This window comes from Canis aureus, chromosome 24, assembly GCF_053574225.1.
Source record: "Canis aureus isolate CA01 chromosome 24, VMU_Caureus_v.1.0, whole genome shotgun sequence".
Classification (NCBI taxonomy): domain Eukaryota; kingdom Metazoa; phylum Chordata; class Mammalia; order Carnivora; family Canidae; genus Canis; species Canis aureus.
The window spans coordinates 7,604,562-7,622,462 of record NC_135634.1 but is presented as its reverse complement, the minus strand read 5'-3'; the positions used below and the strand labels follow the sequence as shown (position 1 = coordinate 7,622,462).

At 38.0% G+C, this 17,901-nt stretch overlaps 1 protein-coding gene and 1 long non-coding RNA gene across 13 annotated transcripts in view; one reads left to right on the top strand and one right to left on the bottom strand.

The window, feature by feature from the left end:
• Window positions 1–17,901, bottom strand: part of STARD13 (StAR related lipid transfer domain containing 13) — a 514,444-nt gene that overhangs the window by 448,655 nt on the left and 47,888 nt on the right. The window lies entirely within an intron of this gene.
• LOC144295705 (uncharacterized) lies at window positions 1,559–4,641 on the top strand. 2 transcript variants are annotated; one of them, XR_013362788.1, is made up of 5 exons: window positions 1,559–2,325; window positions 2,934–3,144; window positions 3,527–3,681; window positions 3,833–3,954; window positions 4,200–4,641. It is a non-coding gene; the product is annotated as an uncharacterized LOC144295705 (long non-coding RNA). The 2 variants fall into 2 exon arrangements; XR_013362787.1 differs by having other exon boundaries at window positions 1,703–3,144.

Sequence of the window (17,901 nt, the reverse complement as noted above, 5' to 3'; positions counted from 1 at the left end):
TAAATTGATAAGTTGTCTAGAAATAAATCGAATAAAAGTGTGCAATATTTTTAAAAGAATTATAAAAGTTATTTGAAAGACATAAAAAACGACTTTATTAATGGAGAGATACATTATCTTCAATATTATAAAGATGTCAGTTCTCTCCAAATTAATTCATAAATTCAATATAATTACAGTCCTCTTGTTGCCAAGGATTTTTGAGGATCTGGACAAGCTGATTCTGAAATCTTAAGGAAGAGTAAAAGGCCCACAAAAGCCAATAAAGTCTAGGAGAAAGAACAGTAGGAAAAGGAAAAGATGAAGGGAAAAGATAAATAATTTGTTCATAATAAGACTTTTGATAAAATTATTGTAATTTTAAAAGTATGGAAAAATTGATCAATGAGAGCCTTCTAGAAATAGACCCACAAATACAAGGAAATTTGTAATATGACAGGGGGTATTATAAATCAGTGGGGAATCAATGAATCATGTGGGATAATTGATTATTCATATGGAAAGAGATAATATTAAGCCCTTACTTTGTTATAAACAAATTTACATTCTCGGATGGCCTGAAGACTGAAATGAAAAACAAAAACAAAACTAAAACCTTAGAATAAAGCTTGGAAGAATCTTTAGAATACAGAACTAAAGAAGCATTTTCTCTTTTTAAAAAACCACAAAGTACTAATAAAACAGAGAAAAATGACTTAAAAATTTAACTACATTAAAAAATAAATTTTAGCCACATTAAAAATTAACATTTACTGGAAATGAAGTAAAAAAGGAGTCACAGACTGGGAAAATCCATGTATATCCCAAACTCTATAAAGAATCCCTACAATAACACAGTAGAAATGTAAGCAAAGCACATGAACAGACAATTTAAAAAGCAAGAAGCACAAAGGGACAATGGCATATGAAAATATGCTTAATTTCACTAATTATCTGGGAACTGAAATGTAAAACAGTGAATGGCCATTTGAAACTATCAGATCAGCAAAACAATCTGTTGACACCAAGTTTTGGTGAAATGTTACACATTATTTGGGATTGTAAATTAGTGCAGCCTTCTTCAGAAGTAATTTGCCAGTATTTGATAAAGTTTAAATTGGACTATGGTTTGGCAATAATACTTCCAATTTATTGAGAGCCTGCCTCAGTAAACACTAGACATGTGTGCTAAGATGAACATGGAAGCACATTGATTGTATTTTTTTGTATTACAAAAAAGTGGGGAAAAAATGCTTGCTCTTCACTGGGTATTATATACAACTGATCAATCACTAAACTTTACTTCTGAAACTAATAATAAAAAAAAAAAAGCTTACCCTTAAATAAGAGATTAGGTTTTTTAAAGAATTTTTTTTTAACTTAAAGGAATATAGGGGCACCAGGGTGGCTGAGTCAGATAAGTGTCTACCTTTGGCTCAGGTCATGATCTTGGGGTCCTGAGATCCCCCCACATCAGGCTCCCTGCTCAGTGGGGAGTCTGCTTCTCCTTCCGCCTCTGCCCCTCACCCCACTTGTGCTCACTCTCTCTCAATTAAATAAATAAAATCTTTTAAAAAATAAAGGAATATTAAACAACCTTAAAGCTAGATTTACCAATATTCACACTTCCACATTTCAAAAACAGTAGGTTGAGCACAAAAAGTAAATTGAAGAAAAATATGTAAAATACATCATTTATGTAAATTTAAAGAACATGCAAAATCATACATATATATATCCACTTATGAATAAGAACACATGGTAAAGGTCCTAAAAATCACATGGGAATGACCTATGCCAACTGAATTTAGGAGGTACCCTCTGGCAAAGGGAGGGATGCAGGTGGAGCTTTATTATATCCTCCAAGCCTCATTTCTTTCAAAACAAACACATGAACAAGCAAGGTCTGTTTCCAGCAACAATACCACCTAAACATCTTGGTTATCGTACAAGGTCAGATTATTTGTTGTACTTCCGATTGCTTCACTGTTTGTTAAAAATTACTCGTTTGATTTTGCTTTTTTCAAAAAAGAGATGGGGATCAAAGAATCATTTACCCTCGGGTACACAGCGCCTCAGTCACGGAAGTCAGTTCTCAGCCTCGAGCTCAGGGCCGAAATGCCTGTTGAGCGGGGCACCTGGCCAAGCCTGGCCGCTGGCCGGCGATGGGAGCGAAGCCCCTTGGCCTTCAGCTTGCAGCAGTGACGGACCAGGGGCCCCTTCGGCCACTAGGAGTCATCCTAAGGGCTTACCCCGAGAGGCCCTCACTGGGGCTTTGGTGGCGTGGAAAACCCAGGGGTTGTTTGACGTTTCTTCTCTTTCTCTGTGTCTTCTCGGCAGGTCAAGGTAAGCGTGGGAAGGAAGGGGAGCAGCGGGTCCTTCACGCGGCCTGTCGGGAGGGCACCCGCTGGAGGGTACCTCGGGGCCCCCTGCACTTGTCCTGGCAGCCGGGGCTTAATAGCTTCCAAATTATTTGCACTTCTATCAACACCCATAATAGCTTTGAGAGGTAGATAGGAATCTATTCTGTAGGCCAAGAGGATGAGGGCAGAGTTGTGGGCACAAAGGAAGAGGGAGATGATGTCCTGAGGATGAGGTGAGGGGGGCAATGAGGAAGCCTAAGGGAGCACCCTCTCGGGAGCACTGGACGGCCTGCTGCAGTGTGGATGAAAGGACACAGGGGTCTCGGGAAGGTCCGTGGCCAGAAATCGTGGCACACAGGAAGTTGTAAGAGAAAAAGCATTGTGCTTGGGCTTCGCCCACTGAACTTCTGTGGGTGAGCCTTTGGTGGAACAGCAGCCTTCTAAACGCTTGAGGGGACGGCTTTGTGGCCTGCCGGAGGGATGCTGCTTCTAAATATAATTGACACGGCTTTGCTGCCCTCCATTCGGGGTATCCATTTTCCACCGCATAATCTTCCCATTGTCCACACTGAGTTCTGTTTGGTTTGGCAGGACTCGCTGCTGGCGGCCTTCCCCGGCGCGGCGTTCTCCGCACTCCGCCGTGCAGGGATTACTGAAATAACAACCAGCTTTCCCTCTCGTGGAACAGGAGCCAAGGGCGACACAAATTGTGAAATTCGTTTCTGGTTACCAGGAAAACGTAAAGAAATCCCAATGAAGCAAAAAGGTCGACAAAACTCTTTCCAACATTTGAACAAAAAAGGTATTTTTCGGGTCTTAGATTTATGGAAATCAATTCTCCAGCTCCCAGACAGACTTTCAAACCTCCTATTCTTTGCACTACGTTATTTAAACCCCCTGTAAATACCCTTAGTGGCTCTAATAGTAGCTCCATATTGTGCAAGACAGCCGTGGTCTGAAGACTTTCTTGAATTTGAAAGACAGAAGTTCCGTTTCTGGCACATAAACTTGAATTACGGCTGTGGTAAGACTACCAATGAGGCCCAGATTTTGACAGCTAGGCAAGCAGGTCATTTATTTGGAAAGACTTTGAATCCCTTCCTAGAGTAAAATGCAGCCCTTTATACCCAGCAGGCTTAGAATAAAAGCTTCTTCACTGACTTGATCGGTGTCCTGAATTTTAGGGTAAAGGAAGGTATTTCTGATAACTTGAAAATGGAGGAAAGATGGAAAAACTGAGCCTGGAAAGAAAGCCACCTGGTGGCTTGAAGAGAACATGGGTATCTGAAGCCTCCTGGATGAAACTTATAAAACCCATGGACATCCATCAACCAATCATGTAAGTAAATATTATGCACCAGACCCTGTACTAGGTCCTCAGGGGATAAATATGGCTAAGACACATTTATTCCCTTCAAAGAGCTTGGGGAAAGCAGGCTAGGTGGGAAGAGAGAATTAGTGATGATCTAATTGTGTATGTGCTTCAACAGCAGTGGGTTTAACCAGGACTGGGAACCTCCACACTCCCCCATTGACCATACATCTGCTCTGCTCTGGCTCTGTCAATGACTTCTGGACTACTGGGCTCTGGCACTTTTCTCCACCATGACAAGTAAGGAAACTCCTACGTCCCCAAACCAATCCTTGTGAAGGAACATTAACATGGAACTATTGGGCTCTTAATGGCATAGTTCTTTTCACTTTTAATAGCCCTCCCCATCTAGGGTGCCCTACCAGGGCCTCCCCTACTTGGTTTTCCTGTGGCAGAAAATTGCAAAAGTAAAGACACAAACAAAAAAGATAGTATGTGCAAATTCACTATGTCAATAATATCTTCCTATGTGTATTCTTGTTCAGTGTGTAACCTGATTGTCCAGTTATGCTGATTCAACACTACAAGACTGGAAAGGAGCTGAGTCATAGGAAAGCCAAGCACAGCTTCACCCTAAAACATCTACTCCCTGCATCATCCAAGCTTTGCTGCAGAGACTGGACCATTTATCAAGACTTCTCCACAGAGTGTTACTTTAGGGATCCTATTTTCTTTTCCTTCTGTCTAGCCCACCTTTTGGAAATATACCATATTCCCTGGCCATCAGACAAACCTGTATCTGCCTTAATGCAACTGTCTCATTCAAATTCTGCCCCAAAGAGTTCCTGGGCTGGGAGCTCCCAAAACTGGGGGCTGAACTTTTGAAAGCACATGAAACACCCATAATAGTCCTCACTTCAGAGGTTCACCTGGACCTCCCCACAAATAATCTGTTATTCAAATAAAGCAGTTAATAAACAGCCTAAATTTCTTCAGGCATTTTTTCCCCCTCTAGATCAGAAATAACTCTTCTGAGCAACTTGAAAATTCAAGTTGAGGTACCAAGTGTGAGTCTGAATGGGTCCTTTCTCTTTTTTTCAGAATTGCATTGAAGAGAATGGACTCTCCTAGATACTGGCATGCATTGGGGCTGGAGGTTAGGTGCAGAGATGAATGGAAATGGTCCCTGCCCTCATGTAGCAGATAGGAATAAGCATACTTCACATTTCTAGCTTCCAAATTATTTGCACTTATATCAACACCCATAATAGCTTTGAGAGGTAGATAGGTATCTATTCTGTAGGCAAAGAGGATGAGGGCAGAGTTGTGGGCACAAAGGAAGAGGGAGATGATGTCCTGAGGATGAAGTGAGGGGGGCAATGAGGAAGCCTAAGGGAGCATAAGTGGGCTTTCAATTGGCAAGTCTGAATGGAAAGAATCAGTGTGAGGAATGGCCAGAGTACAGCCAGGTAGGAGAAGGGAGAACTTCAGGCTGTGTTGGGAACTAGTCAAGTGTGGCTGATGTGAAGGGTATGCAGAGTACAGAGACTCTGAAGGAAGAGTAAGGTAAGGTCTCAGTCCAGGCTGATGAGTGTGAGTGCAGTAGACATGGGGAGACAACTGGGATGGGACACTCGGATCTGGGCTTGGGAGGGGTGAAGTTACTTTAACAGCAGGGTGACAAAGGAATTAGCAGAAGGGAGAGGAAAGGAGACAGAGACATTTCCAGTTACTATCCAGGCCAAAGTAAGAGGGGGAGATCTTAATAGAGTAGTGACAGTGGGTCCAGAAAGCTAGAAGTGTGAATGACAAGAAATGCACCTTATATCTACTTTTAAAGGTTCAGAAGTAGACTTTTAAATATTCGTAAATATATCTATTAAGCAGTCACATTCATTTGCACTAGTAGGATCCTATTTGTCAGAATCTCATTTGTGGGAACCAGTTACATTTTTTAAAAAATGAAGCAGATTGAAGCAGAGATACTCTGGCAAAAGAGAGGTGCTTGGGTGCCTGGAGCTGTGGCTTTCCTGGGTACACTCAGGCTTAGCTTGAAAAAAATCTCAGGTGATATTCAATATCTCCTAAATGCACTTTGTCTCTGTGGAAACACCATCTCTGTTTATGTTTTGTTTTATTTTGTTATAATATCGAACCTAGGAATGCCTGGGTGGGTGATTCAGTTGGTTAAGCGTCTGCCTTCAGCTCAGGTCATGATCCTGGAGTCCTGGGATCAAGCCCCACATCAGGCTCCCTACTTAGCAGGGAGACTCCTTCTCCCTTTTCCTCTTCCCCTAACCCCTGCTCATGTTCTTTCTCTCACTTGCTCACTCTCTCTCTCTCTCTCAAATAAATAAATAAAATCTTTTAAAAATAATATTAATATTGAACCTAGATTCTTTTGTCCTGTCTGTGACTGACCCTAGCCAAATATTGCTCTGTAAAAATTTCGGAATCAGGACTCAGGAAGATGTCTGGTCTCACTGAGACAGATTGGCCTTATGTGCATTTTTGGCCAGCCAGCTGGTCACACTTTTACATGTTGGGAATGCAGCAATGACCAACAGAGTCCGTATTTGAGCTCGAGGACCTTATAAACTAATGGAGAGATATGCAACAAATACATGTGAGCAAATGACACGATTAGATATAATCAAGTGGCATAAAAAAATAAAATAGGGTAATGTGATTGAAAGGAAATGAGGTAGGGCAATCTGAGGAGGTGTTATTTGAACTGTGGCCTGAAAGACAAGAGGTAAATCCCACATAGACGTGGAAGGTGGAAATTTTAAATAGCAGGACCCCCAAATGCCAAGCCCATGAACCTGGAATCATTCAGTGTGTTGGAGGGTCAAAGTCAAGGCACTTGTGGCTGGGGAATGGTGAGTGAGTGGGAAAAATAAAGTAGATGGGGTTCTCCTTTGGCAAGGGGGAGATCTATAGGGCCTTATAGTTGGGGGGGCAATGAACGTGATTTCATTCTGAATATTTTTGGAAGCTGTCAGGGGAGTGGGATGATCTGGTTTGCACAGTTACAAGGCTTGCCCAGGCTGCTGTGGGGAAAATGGACTTTAAAGAAGCAAGAGTGGAAGAGAGAGACCAAACAGGCAAGAGAGGATGCTCATGGGCTACAGCTGACTCAATCAGAGAGTAGGCTTTAACTGAGTTAGAGATATAGTTTGGAGGTAGAGTCAAGGAACTTACTGGTAGATTTGAGTGGGATGTTACAGAGCAAGAGTAATCCACAGGAACCCCTATATTTTGGTCTTGAACTATTTGGTGGACAGAGTGCCATTTACAGAGGATGAAAAGGCCCTAGATAGGAGTTGGCTTGGCCTAAAGCCTGGGTTGGGAGGATGGATAAGAATCAATAATTCTGCTTTGACTCTTAAGTAGCAGAGATTTAAGAAGAGATGCAGAGTAGACAGCTGGAAGCTGACGTTCAGAGTAAAATTGGGCAGGAGATACTGATTTTTAAATTTATTTATTTATTAAAGATTTTATTTATTTATTCATGAGAGACACACACAGAGAGAGGCAGATACAGGCAGAGGGAGAAGCAGGCTCTATGAAGGGTCTCCAGGATCAGGCCCTGGGCTCAAGGCAGCGCTAAACCGCTGAGCCACCCAGGCTGCCCTGATTTTTAAATTTAAAAGAGCAATCAATAGTATCTTTGAGTGCTTACTATGTACTCGACACCACTGGAAGAAAAATATTTCCCATTGTCAGAAAAGTGATTCTCCCTGAGAACTCCTTGAATAGTACAGAGCTAAGGCTTTGCCTTTGGGCAGGATAGTGAGATGGAACACCCACCTGTTTCTGAGAAGAGACTTTCCAGGGTAAGCATCTGGCATCCTCTGCAGAATGCCAGATCTTTGGCACAAGTTTGTCTTTAAAACAACAACACAATTAAGCTTCTGTGAAGCATGGTGCAGTGTAAATCCACCATGTTAGAGATATTGTCTTGACATCTAGGTATTGTTCCAAGAGCATCACACTGCATCCAAACAAAGGCCTTTCATTGTGGCTTGTGTTTAACCTCAGATGAAAATAGCTATGTGGGAAAACAAATTTCTCATGGGTTGTAAATACTATTCAGACTAATTAATACTTACTGTGTATCTATAGGATCTTCAAATATTAAATTTCTTTGAAACAACTCTTGATGCTGCCAGTCCTTAAATGAATCAGCTTAGTGTTGACAATGTAGTACTGCCATTATTTATGTTATGTTGTGTTGTATTATTTAACATCTTCTAACTCTTCTGAGACAGATATGCCAAGCATATTAAAGACACATTTCTAACTAGAATTAGAGAAAGAAAGAAGAAAAGAAGAAAAAGAAAGAAGAAAGAAAGAAAGAAAGAAAGAAAGAAAGAAAGAAGAAAGAAAGAAAGAAAGAGAAAGAAAGAAAGAAAGAAAGAAAGAAAGAAGAAAGAAAGAAAGAAAGAAAGGACCTAAGGTGAAATCTATAGGGATAGGTAGTGTGCTGGTAGTTTTAGTGGTTAGCAACAAAAGGATTTCAGACAATTAAAATTTTCTGCTTTCACACATACACACACACACACACACACACACACACAATTTTATCATTCCTGGGCTGCCTTTCTCAAAATCTAGACTAGGAGAGTTTTGAGAATTGTTCTTTTATCTATCAGTCCATCCATTCATTAATTCACCACAAAGGGAGTGATGGGGAATTCTTTCAGTGATACACTTTTCAAGGAAGAGATATGGTATTTACCCATAAATTAGTTCATGCTTAGGTAATTAATAAGCAATTTCCTGGATATTAACAAGTAATAAAATATGTAACTACATGAATAACTGAATTGTGATGATGCTGCACAGGGAAAAGTACAAAGTATAATGAGAGTACGTAACAAAGCACCACACCTGGGTGGGACAAAGGGTGGGTGGGGAAAGGTTTTTTGAGGAAATGACATTTCATTTGAGACCTGAATGACAAGTAAAAGTGAACCATGAAAAGGAGCACTGGGTAAGGAATGAGAGGATGTAGCCCCAAATGAACTGTGGACCTCAATGTACAAACAGGATACATCCATTAAATAGTGTCATATGCCCTGAACTTACCAGTACAATTAGTATAGTTTCAAATGGAACTACAGACACAGAGTCTTTTTGTTCTTTGTTTACTCTGCTCTATTCCTGGCTTTTTGTTTTGTTTGTTTTGCTTTTGTTTTTCAATTTAGACCACCTGGGGTAGGCTCCTAGCTCCATAACCTAGTTGTGCAATCTTGGGTTGATACAATAGCACCATAACAGTTGCAAAGATTCAATGAGATGATAGTACCTAGCAGAGTAACCAGTGCATATTGGGTGTTCAGTAGCTTTGGTTTTCTACTCTTTGCACATAAGCAATCAGTGTACAAGCAAGGCTTGTAAACTACATAGCAAACAGATGACATCAGAGAATACTTAGTAGATGAAGAGGCATTTTACTTAGCCTTGAATTGATGAAAGGTTTTTTAAAAGTGTCAGTGATGCAGGAAACTGGAAAGAAGGGAGGTATGGAGAGCCATTATATTATGATGAAAGGTTCAGGAACAGGATGGTATGGCCATGGAAAATTCCAGTTACCACAATGCAAGATAAATGGAGGGTTGATTGAGGAATGAAGCTGCATAAGTATGTTGGAGTCAGATTATTTTCAACTCTGAATGATAAGCTAAAGAATGTTTATTTTATCTTACAAGCAATAGGGAGTCATTTGAGGTTTTGAATAAGAAGAGAGAATTGAATTAGACAACGTAATGGTACAGAATGGGTAAGGGAAGAGAGCATATAGAAGCATTGAAAATATTTAGCAGACCTTATCTAGGCATGATTTACGACAAGTATAGCAAGAAGGAACAGGTGGGAAGGGATTATAAACCAAGAACTGACTTTGTCTGGTAATGGGGGTTATATAAGAGCTGAGAGGAAAGGATTATCTATAAATCTAAGAGTGGATAGAACCTAAGTGGAACAGTTAACACCAGTGGGGATGTCAGCAAGAGCCACTGTTTTCTGGGTCTCCCCTTTCCAGATGCCCCAGAAAGAGCTGAAGTAGACGTTAGCTTTAGAAATCCTATCTTAAATAGTTATGGAATGTCAGGGGAGGGGGAATGCTCATAGTCTGCTAAAATAAAGAGCTAGAATTTGGCTAATCTGTTTGGGCTATTTAAAAGGATGAGCTTGGCAATAATCCACATAAGGTTAAATGGTTAAAACTGTAGAAATCCATGAGATCAGAGCCTTGGACCCTAACATTGAGAGGATAGGAGTCAGAAAAGGAGGCAACTATAAAATGGACATGTAATCTGGGATTTAGGAGACCACCTAAAAACTGCACTATTATGAAACAACAAGGATTTTTTAAAAGATTTATTTACTTATTTTAGAGAGGGAGAAAGAAAGAACACAAGTGGGAGGGGCAGAGGGAGGAGAGAGAGAATCCCAAGCAGACTCCCCACTGAGCATGGAGCCCGCCACCAGGTTCCATCTCACGACCCTGAGATCATGACCCAAGCTGAGACCAAGAGTCTGATGCTTAATGGACTAAGGCACTCAGGCACCCGTACGAGGGCTTTTAAAGAGTTGAGGTGGCATGATGAAATGTGTTGTTTTGAGAATGTCAAATGCTTCATGGAAATCAAGAGAAGTGAGAGATTAATGAAGAGCCAGGAAATAAGGAAAACAAAATATAAAAGTATTGGTGCCTTCCAAAAGAATAGGATCAGTGGGAGCTAGAGTAAAAGGTTAGGCATTAAACAAATGTATATGCATATGTACACACATGTACACACACATACACACACACATACATTGGCCCTGGAAAGATAACACACACAGACAAACGGTTGCCTCTAAGAAGGGGAACTGAAAATTGTCCCTTTGGGACAAGAATGCGAGTAAGGCTTACTCTTTTTTATACTCTTGTGTTTTTTTGGATTTTGTACAAAGTACATATAGATTAATTCTACTAAACATAAATAAAACTATACTTTCAAAAATTGGTTGATGGTGAGGAAGATGAAGTGAGTGCTGACTCTGCTTTCAAAAAGCTTGACTACTAAACCAAAAATAGTGAGATGATATGTTTGCTAATTTTTATTTATAGACAAAGAAGAAGCATCTGATAGAGGAAGTGGCACATATGAGCCAAAACGGATGATAGCAGAAGAAGCAATACTCTGACAAAGCAGGTCATGCTCTGTTTAAAATCACCAGTGAAATAATTAAACCTCCAAAAGAAGCATCTCTTCCTCAGAGATGAGCAAGAAGGAAAGATAGGTGAGCGAAGATAAAGAGATCCTTTGCAGTGAAGGATTGTCAAGGGACATTTCTGACACATGATAAAGCTAAGTCAGTGGGTCACAACCTAGTAGGTCATTGTCACCTCTGTAGAGGAGGAGATCATTCATCCATGAAACTGAGATGTTGTGCTGAGGCAGAAGAAAAATCATAAATATTTATTGAAGCCTTGTATCAGTTTCTTATTGTTGCATAATAAGTCACCACAAATTTAGCAGCTTTTTATGGTGTCCATTCATTATCTCACTGTTCTGTAGGTCAAAAGTCCAGATAGGCTCAACTAGGCTCTCAGCTTAAGGCCAAATCAAAGTGTCAGCCAGGTTGGGCTCTTACCTTGAGGTGCTGGAAAATATCTGCTTCTAAGTTTGTTTGGTTATTGGAAGCATTCAGTTCCTTGTGGTAGTAAGACTGAGGTACCCATTCCCTTGCTGGCTGCTGGAGAGGCCTCTCTCTGATCTTTATATGTGCTCCTCTCCATCTTCAAAGTCAGCAGTGGCTCATCAAATCCTTCTTGCACTTGGAATCTCTCTGACCCCCTCCTCTGCTGCCAGCCAGAGAAAATTCTCTGCTCTGAAAGGTCTCATTTGATTAGGTAACTGATTTGCAACCTTGATTACATCTGCAAAATCCCTTTGCCATGTTGTATAACATAATCACAGGGGTAATGCCAAGGTGTGGAGATCATGGAAGCCATCTTAGAGTTCTGCTTATCATCAGAAAAATTTCTTAAGTGCTTACAGAGAACCAAGCACTATGTTAGGTTCTGGGCATTAATTTGAAGAAACCCCATGTGACTTTGGCTCTTACAGAGTTCATCTTCTTGGAAAACAGATAAGACAATGAGTATGTAAAAATAAGGTAATTCAGAGATATGTTCTCTTAAGAAAATCAAGCATGGTGTTAGAAACTGGCAGGTGTGCATGCTTCTATTTTAGAACAAGGAAGGCCTCTCTAAAATGGGATTTGAGTTAACTTTTGAATGATATAAGGAACATTGTTCATGGGAAGAGCAAGGAGACAGTTTCCAGGGAGATGGAACTGCAACATTTCTAAGGAAGAAGGTTGGCATATGTAATGAGGAACAGAAAAATGATTGATGTAGCTGGACTGAACATTCCAGTTGTAAGTCAAAATAACAAGATATTCTAAAATGGTCCTCTCCCAGAAGCACTGACCATCCATTGACAGAGTTTACACTTGCTTAACTTCACTTCATTATTTAGCATATTTCTGTAAAAGTAAGACTGATCATCCTTAAAAATATATCAATTAACTCTAACAACACATATTTATTGAGCAATCTGTATATGCCAGTCACTAATCTAGTTGCAGGAATAAATCAGTGAATCAGTGAACAAAACCAACAAATGTCATTTTGACACTTATGTTGTTCCACTTTTATTGTAGTTGGAGTGATACAAGAAACAAAACAAATGGTGGACTGCAGTGCAGGGAGACAGAGCCCAAGCAGACCATGGTGATTTTGTTGAGTTGTAGAGACTAATACAAATCTGCAGGACAGCTGAAGCATTTGGGACTTTTAGGGCAGGATCCTAGAAAGGGGAGATCTGAGGACAGCAACAGCCTTAGGAATCTCTGCACAGGTTTTTGGTGAATCTTTGGCTTACTGCTAAATTTGCATTCAGAAAGAAAATCTTGTGAGTCCTGAAAGAGAATGTTTGCTTTAGGGCTGAGGGCAGAACAGGAGATAGAAATTACATAATGCTAGAAGACAGAATTCTGGCCCAGTTCGAATGGCAGACATCTCTGGGAACCTTGGGTATTTAGTCCAGATTCTAAAAGCACCACACCCTATGAGTAAAGACCATATTCCAGATAAGAGCCATATCCTAAGAGTAAAGACAAAACTATCCCACACAAGCCCTGACAAAGAACCAAAACACATTTCACAGGACAGAGAATATTCCAAGTAATTTAATTGTTTGCCAGACAAAATATAACTCCCTCTAATGAAAGGCACTGAAAACCAGATTTCCTATAATATATTATCCACAGTATCAATGTTGAATGTACAATCAATTAATTACTGTACATGATAAAAAGAAAGAAAATGTGGTATAAAACCCAAGAAAAAAGACAGCCAAGACAGACCCAGAGATTACTCAGATGTTAAGGAATTAAGAAAGGACATTGAGCAAGATAATATAAATACGCTTAAGAATTTAATGGAAAAGGTGGAACTACTGAGTCAACATGAGGCGTATCAGCAGATAAATAAAAGCTGTTAAAAATGGAAAGGCTCCAAAAGTGTCACATTTGAAATGAAAAATCTGTTAGATGGGCTTCAAAATAGATTGTGGACTCTAGAAGAAAGAGTCAGAGAGGACAAACCCATAGAAATTATCCAATCTGAAAAAGAGAAAATATTTTTAAAAAGATGAACAGAACTTCAGGGGCCTATAAGAAGATATCAAGCTTTCTAACATACATGTAATAGAATTTCTCAAAGGAGAGAAGAGAGGGAAAAAGGAGTAGAGAAACAGGTAGTAAGATATAATGGAAAAAAATCTCAAATGTAGTGAAAAATATCAACCTACAGATTCAAGAAACTCAAAGAAATACAAAGAGAATGATACCAAGATACAGTACAGTAAACTGCTGAAAGTCACATACAAAGAGCAGATCCTAAAGGCACCCATACTACATATGTATATAAATGTTTACCTACAGGGAAACAATAGTGTGAACTGATAACTGGCGTCTTATCAGAAACAATGGAAACCAGAAGAAATCAGAAACAATGGAAACTTTTCAGAAATAATGGAAATCAGAAACTAGAAACATCTTCTAAGTGCTAAAATAAAAAAGAAATGTCAATCCAGAATTCTATAGCTAGTAGAGATATTCTTCAAAAATGAAGGTGAAGTTAAGACTTTAAGATAAATAAAAGCTGAGAGCATGTTGCCAACAGATAAGCTTGTTACAAGAGAAAAATGATGCCAAGTTGAAACTTGGATCTAGAGGGTGGAATAAGAAGTGAAAATGACAAATATGTAGGTAAATACAAAATAGTATCTTTTATTATCTCTTAATTTCTTCTAAAAATTACTGTTAAAAATAATAACATTTCAACTCAGATTATCCTATGTATAGATATTACTCGTATAACCCAAGAAATAGAGTAGATAAATGTAAACATACTGTTTTAAGTAAAGTAGTATAATATTGATTTTGTTTTAATTAATTTAATTTCAGAGATAATTCTAATTTAATTTTTGAAAATTTAGGCTACATTATCACAATTTTTAGAACATCTAAAAATATCTAGTCAAAATTATGCATATAGATAAAAAGCCAATAGAAATTAAAAGAAAGTATTTTTTTTAATTCTTCCAAAAGAAATAGTAAAGAAAATAGAATGGAAGAGCAAAAATCAAGGCAAAATAAAAATAAACAAAATAATGAAAAAAATAGGATAAGTATAAAATAAATAATAAGAGATATGAACCCAACCATATCAATAATCACATTAAATGTAAATGTTCTAAACGTTCCAATTGAAAGCCAGAAGAGTTAAAATAGACAAAAAAGCAAGGCTCAACTATATGCTGTCAACAAGAATCACACATTAAAAGACAGGTTAAAGGTAAAAGGATGGAAATGTACACTGTGCAAATAATACACATAATAAAGCTGGTGTGGCTATATTAATAGTATCTGAATTAGACTTTAAGAATAAGGATATTATCAGAGATAAAGAAGGAACTTCATAATCATAAAAGAATAAATTTATCAGGAAGATAAAACAAACTTAAATATGCATTCACTTATTAACAGACTTTCATAATGAATGAACCAATGATTGACAGAACTAATACAAATCCATAATCATAATTGGAGATTTTAATATCTCCTCTTTGTAATTTACAGAACAAATAAACACACATACGCAAAATTAGTAAGCATAGCAACTGGGAAGTTGCTATTAATCCATGTGACCTAGTAGGCATTTTAGAACACTACACCCAGCATTTTAGAATACACACTCTTTCAGTGCACTGGACTATTCATTAAGATAGACTGTGTTTTAATACATTTCAAATGATTGAAATCTTACAACATAAGATTAAACTAAAAATTAATAGTAAGATATACACATATTTAATAAAATATCTAGAAATGCTCCCAAACAGTTGGAAATTAAAGAATACATTAAATAGCCTATGGATCAAAGAATAAATCCAAGGGAAAATACTGGAAATATTGGAAATAAAATGATAATGGAACACAATATGCCAAAATTTGTGAGATGCTGCTAAAGAAGTGGTAAAAGGAAAATTATATTAAATGTTTACATTAGAAAATAAAAAAATGCAAAACCATTAAGCTGAACTTCCATCTTAAAAAGTTAGAAAACAGATTTCATTTGAGCATCTTCACTACAAGTACTAGAAGAAATAAAAAACAAGTTCTGGAAGACGCTAAATTCATTTTAGAATTTATATTTGTAGGGATCCCTGGGTGGCGCAGCGGTTTAGCGCCTGCCTTTGGCCCAGGGCGCGATCCTGGAGGCCCGGGATCGAATCCCACATCGGGCTCCCGGTGCATGGAGCCTGCTTCTGTCTCTGCCTCTCTCTCTCTCTCTCTCTGTGACTATCATAAATAAATAAATAATTAAAAAAAAAAAGAATTTATATTTGTAGTACATGAATGAAAGTGCTTTTTGTTTCTTTTACTGTGATGTGAAATTAAAATTTTTTACAGTTAGAAAAAGAAGAGCAAACTATTCTCAAAGTAAAGAGAAGAAAGGAAGTAATGATAAGAATAAAGAACAAATAAAATGAACTGGAAAATGTGTAAACAAAAAAATTAACAAAGTCAAACGTTTTTATAAAACGAATAATAAAATTGACAACAGCAGAAAGAGAGAAAACACAAATTCTAGTATCAACAGTAACACAGTGGACATTGCTACATAATAATGGGTTATAAGAGGAAAATAAAAATGGTATTATAAACAATTTTCTCTTTTTTTAAGATTTTATTTATTTATTTGCAAGAGAGAGGCAGAGACATAGGCAGAGGGAGAAGCAGGCTCCCTGTGAGGAGTCTGATACAGGACTCAATCCCAGGGATCTCGACCTGAGCCAAAAGCAGACACTCAACCACTGAACCACCCAGGTGCCCCTATAAACAACTTTCTGCCAATAAATATGATAACATAAAATGACAAAAGTTTATGAAAACCTTGTCTTACCAAAACAGACAAAAAAGTAACAGAAAATCTGAAAAGGCTATATATCTTACAGAAATTAAATTTAGAATTCAACAAAGAAATCTTTCAAAAAGAAAACTCCAAGCCCAGATGGTTTTACCAATGATTTTTATAAAATAATGAAAAAAAAACAAACCCTCCAATTCTATACAAACTTTGTTAGAAAATAAAGAAACAGGAAATGTGTCTCAACTCATTTAAGGAGCCAGAATAACCCTATTACCAATCTCTGACAAAGACTTTACAAATAAAGACCAACATCCCTTATGCATATAGATCACAAAATCCAAATTCTTAACATAGCAAATCAACCCAATACTATACAAAAGAAAAAATACATTGACCAAGTGGGGTTTTATCCCAGGAATGCAATCAGAGCCATTAATCTGAGCAATTTACTACATTAAAAAGAATAAAAGGGGGAGGTGGATCAAATTAACCATCTCAATATTTGCAGCAACAACAACAAAAAAGCCTTTGACAATATTCATACCCTCTCATGATTAAAAATAAGCAAGCTAAGAGCAGAAATACTCTTCCTCATCCTGTAAAGAGTGTTTAGGAAAATCCTACAGCTAACATCATACTTAATAGCAAAATATTGAATTCTTTCTCCCTAATTTTGGGAGCAGAAAGATTTATGTTCTCATTACTTTATTCAGCAATGTAGTAAGGTTCATAAACATTGCAATAGAGCAAGAAAAAGAAACAGAGCCACGAAGATTGAAAACCTACAAGTAAAACCGTCTTATTTACAGATGGTATGATTATTTATGCGGAAAATTCTAATCATCTATAAAAAACTAACAAGTTGGGATCCCTGGGTGGCGCAGCGGTTTGGCGCCTGCTTTTGGCCCAGGGCGCGATCCTGGAGACCCGGGATCGAATCCCACGTCGGGCTCCCGGTGCATGGAGCCTGCTTCTCCCTCTGCCTGTGTCTCTGCCTCATTCTCTCTCTCTCTCTGTGACTATCACAAATAAATAAAAATTAAAAAAAAAAAAACTAACAAGTTAATTTAGCATGGTTCCAGAATACAGGGTCAATATACAAAAGTCAACCTCCTTTCTATATTCTAGCAGCAAAAACAGCTTGAAAGAAAATTTTAAATGAATTTTAAAATGTCATTTCCATTATGTCACACCATTCCTCTCAGTACATGCCTCCATAGGCATGATGGAGTAATCAGTAATCAATTACTGATTACTTTGAGATCGAAACATAAAGCAAATACCATAAATCTTTTAGGAAAAAAATACAGAATATTTTTGCTACTTTGAAGTAGGTGGAATTTGCTTAAAAAGCCTGCGAGAGACCTAAACATGAAACAATTATAAATTGGACCTCATTAAAAATTTTAAAAGTCTGTTAATGGAAAGACATTGTTAAGAACATAGAGGCAAGCCATGGACTGGGATAAAATATTTATTTAATGAACACACACACACATTTATAATGAGAAGACAAAGAAAAAAATGGGCAAAAGCCTTGAAAAAGACACTTCATGATACAAGATGTTATTAATGAGCTCACAAAAAGATGTCCAACATCCTTCATTATCAGGGAAGTGCAATTAAAGACACCAATACAGCATTTCACACTGACTAGAAGGGATAAACTTCGAAAAGATAGACACCAACTGTTGGTGAGAATGTGGAGTAAATGGAGCTTTCATCCATTGCTGATGAAGTAAGTC